The sequence below is a fragment of the Lactuca sativa genome, chromosome 4, assembly GCF_002870075.4.
Source record: "Lactuca sativa cultivar Salinas chromosome 4, Lsat_Salinas_v11, whole genome shotgun sequence".
Lineage (NCBI taxonomy): Eukaryota > Viridiplantae > Streptophyta > Magnoliopsida > Asterales > Asteraceae > Lactuca > Lactuca sativa.
In genome coordinates this window covers 19,311,397-19,321,968 of record NC_056626.2, presented here as the reverse complement: position 1 = coordinate 19,321,968, position 10,572 = coordinate 19,311,397, and positions in this window count along the sequence as shown.

Below are 10,572 nucleotides of genomic sequence, written 5' to 3'. Positions count from 1 at the left end.
ACACATAAATATAAAGTATTTAAGATAATTACATGTTATATGTTCCTATTATATGTGTTTCCTGATATCTATGTTAGATGAACGATTTATACATGTTTTACTCGATTTTAAATTGTATATGTATTTTACTACCTATAAATATGTTGGGTAAAGATGGGTAGATATAAGATGACATAGATGATGAGAGATGAAAGATGATATAGATGATGAGAGATGAAAGATGATATAGATGATTAGAAGCCTTGAATTTAAAGATGATCCAGTTGTCTAGCGGAGTATAAATAACAACCACATACTATTCTAGACAGTCTAATGGAACGCTAACATACTCGCAACATGTAGATGTTTTTGAACTTAGTGTTCACCAGGTGTACTCCATCCCCCCATGGTTGCCTTACAGACATATATTGTTATGGACTCCCTAAAGCATTATTGTCTATCCCGAAGATGATCCTTATGATAGGTCCCTTGAAATTAGATGTTAAGGACATAAAGTGAGGATAGTGGGAAAGGGTAATCGGGTTGATGATTTGATAATAATAAACAGAAATTTTTATTGTGGGTTGAAAACCCTATTTGCTCACCAGGCCCCCAAGCCTAACCCACTCAATTTCTTATATTATAGGTAGTGACACAAGAGCACAAATGTGATGATATGATGAGAGATTTATGGATGCTTATATGCCAGTAGTTTAGATAAACTAGTGGAAGGCATGTATTATTTTGTTTATTCTTATGCACTGTATCGACAATGAAATTTCAAAGTTTTTAATATAAATAAAATACGTTTCTTCGGAAATGTTTTGATAATATCATTATCATGTTTTTGGGAGCAAATTCTGCAATATTATTCTTTTAAGGATACTCTGATTTCAAAATAAGCATAAATAAATCGGTCTTTTCTGGCCGTGAAATTAGGGATGTCACACATACCGAAGACTCATCTTCAATTTGTACATCTTGTCCATGTAGTTCAGACCAATGAACTTTTCCTTTGACAAAATTGACAAAATAGTGAAGTTTGAATTTTGAGCAGGTGGAGGATGACGAGGAAGATCACCATCGATCCCCAAACATCTAATATAAGTGAGAAAGTTTTAGTTAGATGGTTTCAATCCTTAATATATATTAACCCAAAATTTATATATAAGGCTAGGATCCATATTTTCAATTCGAAATGAGAAATGGATGCCACCATCAAATCGTGAATCTATTTTAGATAGGTAAAACTCTTTACCAGTTTCAATAACAGTGAAACTCCTAGATCTTTTGAGATTCATTGGATCTTATCAATGACATGTTCAATCTTAGATTATGCTCTTAATTTTGTGACTAGGATATTGAGGATCACAAACAAGATATGAATAACCATGGAAACCCACATGATACCCTTGATGTCATTTATGATATCATGTTGATGTGTCGGTTAACCACACACGCTCCATCAACAATCATAAACTCGAGTTGTATCATCATTTCAACTTTATACTCCCAAATTAATATTTTGATTAACCATGTAGCTCCACTGATGTCTCATAAAGAAATGATGTACAATTTCACACTACTAGAAAACTGGCCTTTAATGACGCGCAAACAATGACACACACTGATAGACGACGCGCTTTTGTACGTGCCCTAAAAACTAATGTCCGTTTTCCAAAATTTTAAGGATAGAGGACGTGCATTTATACGTGCCCTAAAATTAGTGTCTAGAAAAGAAAAAAAAAGTAATGCGGAGGGCTCCTTTCATAAAATGTGCGTCGCTTTATGATTTTTTAATGAAACACGCCTTTTAGGCGGGAAATGATACGCCGCCTATTGGATCCCAAAAAGTGACCCCCCTCTTCGACTTAGCAAACACGGTGGAAACAAAATCCCCAAAATTTTTGAAGACCCGCTCATTCTTTCCTCTCCACCTGCTGATGACCTTCATTTTCTCCCCTCCTTCTCTCTGTAAAACCTAGCAGCCGCCACCACCAGAAACATGAAGACCATTCTCTCGATCGTATCTTTATGGCGACAATTCTCTCTCGATCGGATCAAAGACCGCTCACTCTCTCCTTAGATCTCCACGCGAGTCTGACCCCCCTCTCTGTAACACCCTCGCTTCCTTCCAGAAATCGAAGACCATTCTCTCTCGATCGTATCTTTATGGCGACGATTAGACACAATAATCTCAACATAAAATTGGTAAAAGAACTCCTCTTCACCTCTACCCTACTCCATCTACAAAGACTCCTCACATTCATAAACCCTAGTCCAGTTGTGCTTCTAGCCTTGGTCCTTTTTCTTCATCCGTTCAGCAAATTAGGGGAACACGACTTCTCATTAATCCCTCAAGTTCATCTTCTCAATCAAGCAAAAAGGAATCTAATTTTTTTCGTGCATCTACATCATCTCTGCTGTGATTTCACATGGTATTATCGATTTCTCCTTTATGCCTCCCATTTTTCCTGCATCTATAAATAAAATTTTGATATTTTTCCTGCATTTGCATGTCAAACTTCTTATTTTTTTCTTGCATCTTCTTCTCAATTAAGAAAATAAGTATCACATTTTTTGCAGTTGATGTGAGTTTATAGTTGCTTCTTTTTTTCTATTTGTGCAGCGAGCATTACTTACTGAGCCAGCTGCTCGATTAGAAATGGCACCAATGGTCTGCTCGTAATTTATATCTCTCTCAACTCTCAAATCTCAAGCGTCTTTGATTGTGGCGAGTGTGTGATTGTAAAGTGGTAAGGGAACCTTATTATTGATTTCAAGTCCTGTGTCCATAAACAATCAGTGGCAACCCCAACAAAGGCTTGAAGACAGTTCTCAACATCAACAATAAGCTCTAATACTTCAAAACCCTTATTCAAGATAACAACAAAATCAACATAATTTGAAGAATACTGTTTTTCAGTTTTCATATGTTGTAATTATAAACTGTGCCAACAATCTCTTAAATTATTATTATTTGTTTCTGCTACTTATTAAACAATGAAAGAATTCTTGGTTTGTTATTTAGGTTACCACACTTTCTAATGTTGAAGAAAAAAAGAGATTTGAATTTCTAGAAGCAGTGAGCGGTATGATGGATGCCCATCTTTGTTACTTCAAACAGGTAGACAATTCAATTCGATAGCAGCAGTGTGTGTTTGTTGAGCTTTCTAAAATCTAAATCTGAATTATTCTTGTTGTAGGGATACGAGATTTTGCATCAGATGGAGTCGTATATAAATCAGGTTTGGTATTTATTTTAGTTTAGAGATTAGACACACAGAAAAGAAAAGAAGAGTGTATGTTGTGTTTTCTTTTAATTTTAATATAAAAAAAAACTGGACAGGTGTTGACATATGGCCAACAATCTCGAGAGAGATCAAATTATGAGCAAGCAGCTCTGAACGAAAGAATGCAAGAGTACAAAATACAGATTGATCGGGAGAGCAGGTGGTGCTCAAATACAAATACAAATGGTTCCAACGGATCTCCAAATGGTGGGGATGGCATTCAAGCCATCGGGAGAAGCTACCATAAAATGATAGAGGCGGTCATGCAGTCTACTTTACTTTAGTGTTGCATAGGGTTTTTGGAAATGATAGGTGTGCAGACTGTGCTGCCTCTAACCCCGATTGGGCATGCTTGAATCTAGGAGTTGTTGTCTGCATTGAATGTTCTGGTGTGCACATATCAAAGGTTGCTTGATACGCTCACTAATCATTGCTAATTCATTGAAATAATAATAATAATAATAATAATAATAATAATAATAATAATAATAACAACAACATATTAACATTGCATTGCAGGTATGTTCATTGACACTTGATGTCAAAGTGTGGGAGCCGTCTGTTACCTTTATTTTACACACTTTTTAAGTTTTATCTATCAAGTATCATTCAGTTACTTGAGAGTATAAATAATAATTTTGGTGCTATGATCATTTATTTGAAGCTCTGCAGTTTACCCCAAGACTTAAAGGTATGCTTTTCACTAATTCTATCATCTATTGGTTCTTTCATACACATGCATCTGTTATCTCAAATCTTACATTTATATTTATTTGTGTTGTTGTTTTTTTTCCAGCTTTCAGGTGTTGGTGTCAAGCTTGTTGGCAATACAGTGTGGAGTATTAGATCAAACCATGGGTAAAAACAGCCTTGCCCCTGGTTCAGGGGTTGTCACAAAATACTTGCTCCAGAGGTAAAATTATGATTTTGTCCTTGATTATCTTTTAATCTCATTGCCTTCCATTTTTATAACTTTCCTCATTTATACAGTGGCCTGCAAAAGTACTTGGACTAGCAGGGATTCAGCATAGTGGGCTATGGCTACACTATATGTAGTAAATTACAAAAATGGTCCCTGTAATTTCTGCTTTTTCCTTGTTTAGTCCATAACATGAAACTTTTTTTTTCATTTTTAGTCCTTATTTCAACGTTCCAGGGACCAAAATTGAAAAACAATGTTCCAAGTTCCAATTTTGGAGTGAAACAAAGTAAAAATCAGAAATCATAGGGATCATATTTGTAATAAAGTAATTTATTTAACTCTTGAGAACATATTTGTTGCATATATTGTTGCTGCAGCTTTGCTTTCTGGAAATAGAAACTTTGAAGGGCGTGTTCACCCACTAATAAGAGCCAACTACCTAGCTTCACCTCCCTTGGTTGTAGCTTACTCACTTGTCGGCACGGTATGTGTAAAATTATTCTTCTACCCTCAAAGAAACACACAACACAAATTCATATCATGTTTTGCATGTTGTGTGTTTTAGGTCGACATCGACTTCGAAAACGAACCAACGAGACCACAAAGGACGGAAAGAATGCCTACTTTAGAGACGTTTGGCCAAGCACCGAAGAAATCACTCATCTATATATATATATATATATATATATATATATATATATATATATATATATATATATATATATATATATATATATATATATATATATATTATAGCTTACAAACTGTAGAATGTGTTCGGTAGTGAATCTCATAGGGACAAAATGGTAAATCTGCAGGTGGTTCAATCAATGTCATTTATTAATATTTGGAATTACAGCCTCTGTATGCTTGACTAAAAACCTTCTGATTTTTTTGACTTTTTAACTTTTTTTTTGGTTTCATTTAGTAATAAAATATCAAATATCAACAGTTATGTGGTAGTAATCCTTCCGAGGGGGTGTTTGTTGGGCTGCTTCTTTCAATGTCATTAACAACAGTGGTAAGTAAAATCTTACTATTATTATTATGAAACTCTTTTGCTTAAACCTACCTTAGTGACCTGTAGCTGATTACACATTTAATTTAATTATGCATGTTTTGAAGTTTTTGATGGAAAAGAATAGTGTTAATTCTCTTCATAGAAAAGTATGTTGGTATTTTAGGAAATTTGGCTATTAATTTAGTTAATTATATAAAAATGTTGAAATGTTACATTTGTCTACTACTGGAATGATTATTTGATGTATTACATATGTCTACTATTGGAATGATTATTTGTATGACATTTACTTTTGTGCAATGTATTGTATTTTTTGTATATGGTATTTTATTTTCTATTATGAGACATGAAATGCAAATTTAATTTGAAAATCAGTAAATCAACAAACAATTTTTTTAAAAAAAATTAAAATTACAATACGCAAAAATGTGTGTCGTCTTCATTTATGACATGGCCTTTCTTGATAGCGGCAATAATGATACGCATTGCGTGTCATAAATGTGCGTCGTAAATACGCGCCGTCGTCTAGGCGACGTGCAAAAGCGTGTCGTCTCTTGTTATGACAAGGCCTTTCTTGATACGCATTTGCGTGTCGTTTGAGCGTTTTACGACATGCATTGCATGTCGTAAAAGGCTGTTTTTCTAGTAGTGTCATGGATTAGCATACAAGTTCACATTTTTTTCTAAGCAACTATATTAGGAATTTCATTGTGTTCTAGTACTTTTATGTTATACTTTTAACATGATTAATGTCCTATCAGAATCCTTTCGGCTAACGACAATCCCCTACACATGGAAGCGGTGGGTGAAAAAAAGACTCATTCAACGGTCATTTTCCTTATATCTCTCCTATAACATAGCTTCATGAATGATGCATAATATTGGGTTGACTGACAAATTAATAATCTTTTACATATAGTATTATATACTCTTATAAATAATATAAGGGTGTATTATTATACTTTTAATAATACAAGCTTTAAATTGATTAACTTAATTAACTTTTATATAATCAATATTTAAACCATTTAAGATTTAATAATTATCTTTAATTAAACTATTAATTAATTAAAATCAAATCTTTTAAGAATCAAGTAATTATCTAAATTATCAATTAAATAATACTAATTCTTTATTTTTTTCCTCGATTTTCGAATTAGGGTTTATCTAATTGCCTAATTTAATTATTCAAATTTTATACAATTAAAATAATCATTAAAACTAAAAATTATCCTACAATTCAGAAAAAAGGCAAGAAATCTTGAAAATCAGTTGGAGGTGCGCCGTGTTGTGGCAAAAAGCGCACCGCAATGCAGTACGACTCAGATTTTTGGTTTATCAGGTTTTTGATTCCAGTTTCATATATCCACATATAATAGTAAAACCAATCTCTAATACCACTGAAGGTTTTTGTTAGGGAAACTAGACGATACTTGAATTATAATAGATCTGATGCCACCTGCCAAGCTCTGATGACCCTTGCTAGGAAGTAATGCAGATAATACACAAAACTAAAAGCATACAAAGACACAATATTTACGTGGTTCAATCAAGGTGGCATATGTCTACGGGTAGAAGGGGAGTATTCTTTATTCACAAAGTTCTCAAATATAGATTACATGTACAACTCAACAGAGATTCGACATACTCACCAAGGACACAATAGACATAAACAAATGACTAGAAAACATCCCTATTTATAGTGAACGGATCAGACTTAAAACCTTAATGGGAAAAGCCCATTTACCCATAGGCTTATGAATGGAATCAACTGATCACAATCCAGTGATTCACTATGCAGTAGCTTCTGGAATCTCCAACCTCATAATCATCGTCCATGAGCATCATTGATGAGCGTCGTCCATGAGCATCATCCATGAGCATCTTCCATGAGCATCATTCATGAGCATAAGTGGATCATGAAGGAACACATGTGGCGCACATTGATCATAGGGTGTCACATCTACCTCCAAAGTTGGAGCATCCATTTCTAGATGACACATCATCATCATGGAGCATCACAAGACGTTCCATCCTTTCCTAGGTGCTCCATATCCCCTTTTAGAAGATTTGTTCCATTGCCAATTGATTTGTTTATTTGTCTGACGATCCATCCCTTTTTAGATGATCTGTTCCTTTGTCACATGTTCCAGGAACCCCAAGTGCTCAATTTAGTTACAAGTGCTCCATTGGAATCAAATGCTACATGAGAAAGCTTTAAATGCTCAAGTCACATCTAACAATTTTTCTAGGTTACAAGATAAAGATTTGTATAACGAAATTCAGTAACAAAGGAACATCAACCAAGTTCAAGAAAAGCTTGAACTTTTCTTTGGGAACAACCTTGTCTACATGTCTTTCAGATTTTCCTTAGTACCAGACTTTTGAATGCAAAACCTGTCATATAACATGGCATGTTTCTCCACCTTTAAAACAAGACTTTTAATGAGACCGACCTTCAATGATCTTCTTATCTCTAGATCACCTTCATGGTCTGAGTCTACTAGTCCAACAAAGTCCATATGTTGTGCATTAATACCTTACACCGGACAATCATTAAACTCTCGCTTCAAGTGTCGCAAGATCCACTTTATATTTTTGTATTAAAATATGATTTGCGTTAAAAATATAAGTATTTAAATGAGAAGGTTTTATATAATATTTTAGATTGATGATGATAAATTAACTAAATTTATAAAAATGGTTAACTACTTATTTACGCAACACAGTTTCATATTTTCCCAATTTATGCAACAATAGGAACCAAATCATTCAATCGGTTAATATTAAATCATTAAGTGTCCGTTAAGTATGTGGTGTTTACAACCCAAAATAGTTACACCATTTTTGAGTTTTGTAGGGCAAAATTACTCCAACTGGCCTTCAAATTTATCACCCTTTTTGTGTTGACTCATTGTTAACAACAAATATGAAGGCCAAATGTGAAGGTCTTTTAATGCCCCGATTTTCGGTATATTAATGTTTTTTTAATATCAATTATTTAACTTCATTATGTTTATTGTTGAGGAAAATATAGGAAGTTATATTGTTAAATTCAATCTTGTGTGCTAAACTTTTTGTCTTTTGGGCTAAAAGTGTCATCTTTGGGAATTTGAGGGGCTAATATTGCCAAGTTCAAAATTCCTGCATGTGGGCGTTCAAAGGGACGAGATTCTATTTATTTGAAGCCCAAGCCTTCTATGTTTCAGCCTTCCTAGGATTTACTAAAACCTCCTTAGCCCTAAAACCTTTGTGTCATTTTTTTGTCTAAGCTGAGGGTGAAAGAAGAGAAATGAGAGCAGGAATAGGGAAGCAACTATGGGTGTCAATCCAAGGAGTAAAAGGGACAGGAGTGGTCGAGCAAGTGGAAGGAGTTTGGTGGTGGGATCGGCAACATGTCAGCTTCTCGGTTCTTTCCATTTTCTTCCTTTTTTCGATTTCTCCTTCAACCAAGGACCACCATGGCCATTGGCCTTGGATTTCATCCACGAACACCTTCTTTCACCATGCTATGGTGGCAATGGATGGTGTAGCTTTCCATTTTTGCAAGCCTTGAAGTGGGAGAATAACATAACCCTAATCGTGTTTATTCTCTTATTAACATCTGTGACATCCCCATTTTCACGGCCAGAAAAGACCGATTTTGTTTATGCTTTATAAAAATCAGAGTACTTCTTTTAATAAAATGTTGCGGAATTTGTTCCTAGAAAAACATGATAAATACATTATTAAAACATTTTCGAAGAAACATATTTATTTCATTTTAAAACGTTTGGGATGTCATCGTTAATATAGAAACATAAGCATAAACAGAACTTACAATTATTTACACTAGTGATCTACATCTCTTTAAATCTCTCAGTGTAATGTCACTTCATATCGTCACCTGTGATATAAATAAACTGAGTGGGTCAGGTTGGGAAACCTGGTGAGTACATAGAGTTTTCAATCCCACAATAATATAATTATTATGTTTAATCATCAAACAGTTAACCCAATTATTCATCCCCATTATCTTCTTTATTCTTAAGGATCTACCCTAAGAATCAACTATTTCTTGTTCATTCATTCCTAAGGAGTATCCTAAGGAATAGGTATGAATTTCATCATTGTAAATGACACATCTGTCAAGCATAGTCTGCTAGTTCTGTCACTAGGGCGCAGCTACCAAAATTGTGACATTCTCTATGGGGCGCATCTGCCGAAATAGTCCTTTAGGCGCATCTGCCGGGGTTATGAGGTTCTCTATTAGGCGCTTCTGCCGGTAGAGTCCTTTAGGCGCTTCTGTCGGGTTTTATTGACAGTATCGTTTTCGAGAGTCCACTCGCAATACATATCAACGGGTTTTTAGAGTACACCAGTGAACACGTCATTCACAACACCTACAGGTTGCGAGCTTGCTAGTGTTCCACTGGACTGTCTAGAATAGTCTGTGGTTGTCATCGATACTCTGTTGAATGACGGGGCCATCATTTGGGAAAAAGGCTTCTCACATCGTCCACCTCTCACGCTCACCTCATGGTCTATTTTACCTCTCAACTCATCATCCAACTCATATTTCATCTATTACATCTACCCATGTCTTACCCAAACATTTTCGTACATATAAAATATATATACAGTTTAAATCATTTAAAACATATATAGAATTGTTCACCGAGCATAGACAACAAGTAAACAGACAATATGCACACATAGCACGCAGTAAATACTTCATATCTATGTGTAAGTTGAAGGGGACCATGCACTCACCTGAAAGGTGGTGACTCAGCACTCGGATAGCGCTTCGATACTCTCAAAACAATTTCCTTCGATAAAACCTAGTATCAATACCACCAGGGATTAGTCTAACGATAACCGCGACAAACTAATAGTCTGACTATTATTATTATTATTATATAAGAGTTAAATAACAGTCAATATAACTCATAATTATAGCCCAAATACTCATTATAAGTTCCTAATAATGTTACTATATTAAAACATAAGCTATACTAAAGATAGGGTAGGCATAGCTCACTTACAGCGGGTTTTTCTTGAAAACCGGGCTTCGCTGGAGCAGCGTTTTCGAGACGAAAGACCCTTTTTCTCGGGACTCCGGGAGCCTCGGGGCTTCCTTCGGGTGCTAGGGGGTTTACCTAGGCTTTTAGAGGGGTTAGGGGGCTAGAGAGAGAGTCTAAAGAGAGAAAGAATAGTTTGGGAAGGTGTGAAGAATAAGGGAACCCGACACCTCTATTTATAGGGGTGCTGACTGACCTACTCGCCGAGTTGGTGCATGTGGCAACCTTCTGGTGGTGCCACGTCACCCCCTATCGCGTATCAGCTTTCAAACTTAGAAAAATCATAACTCTCGCATA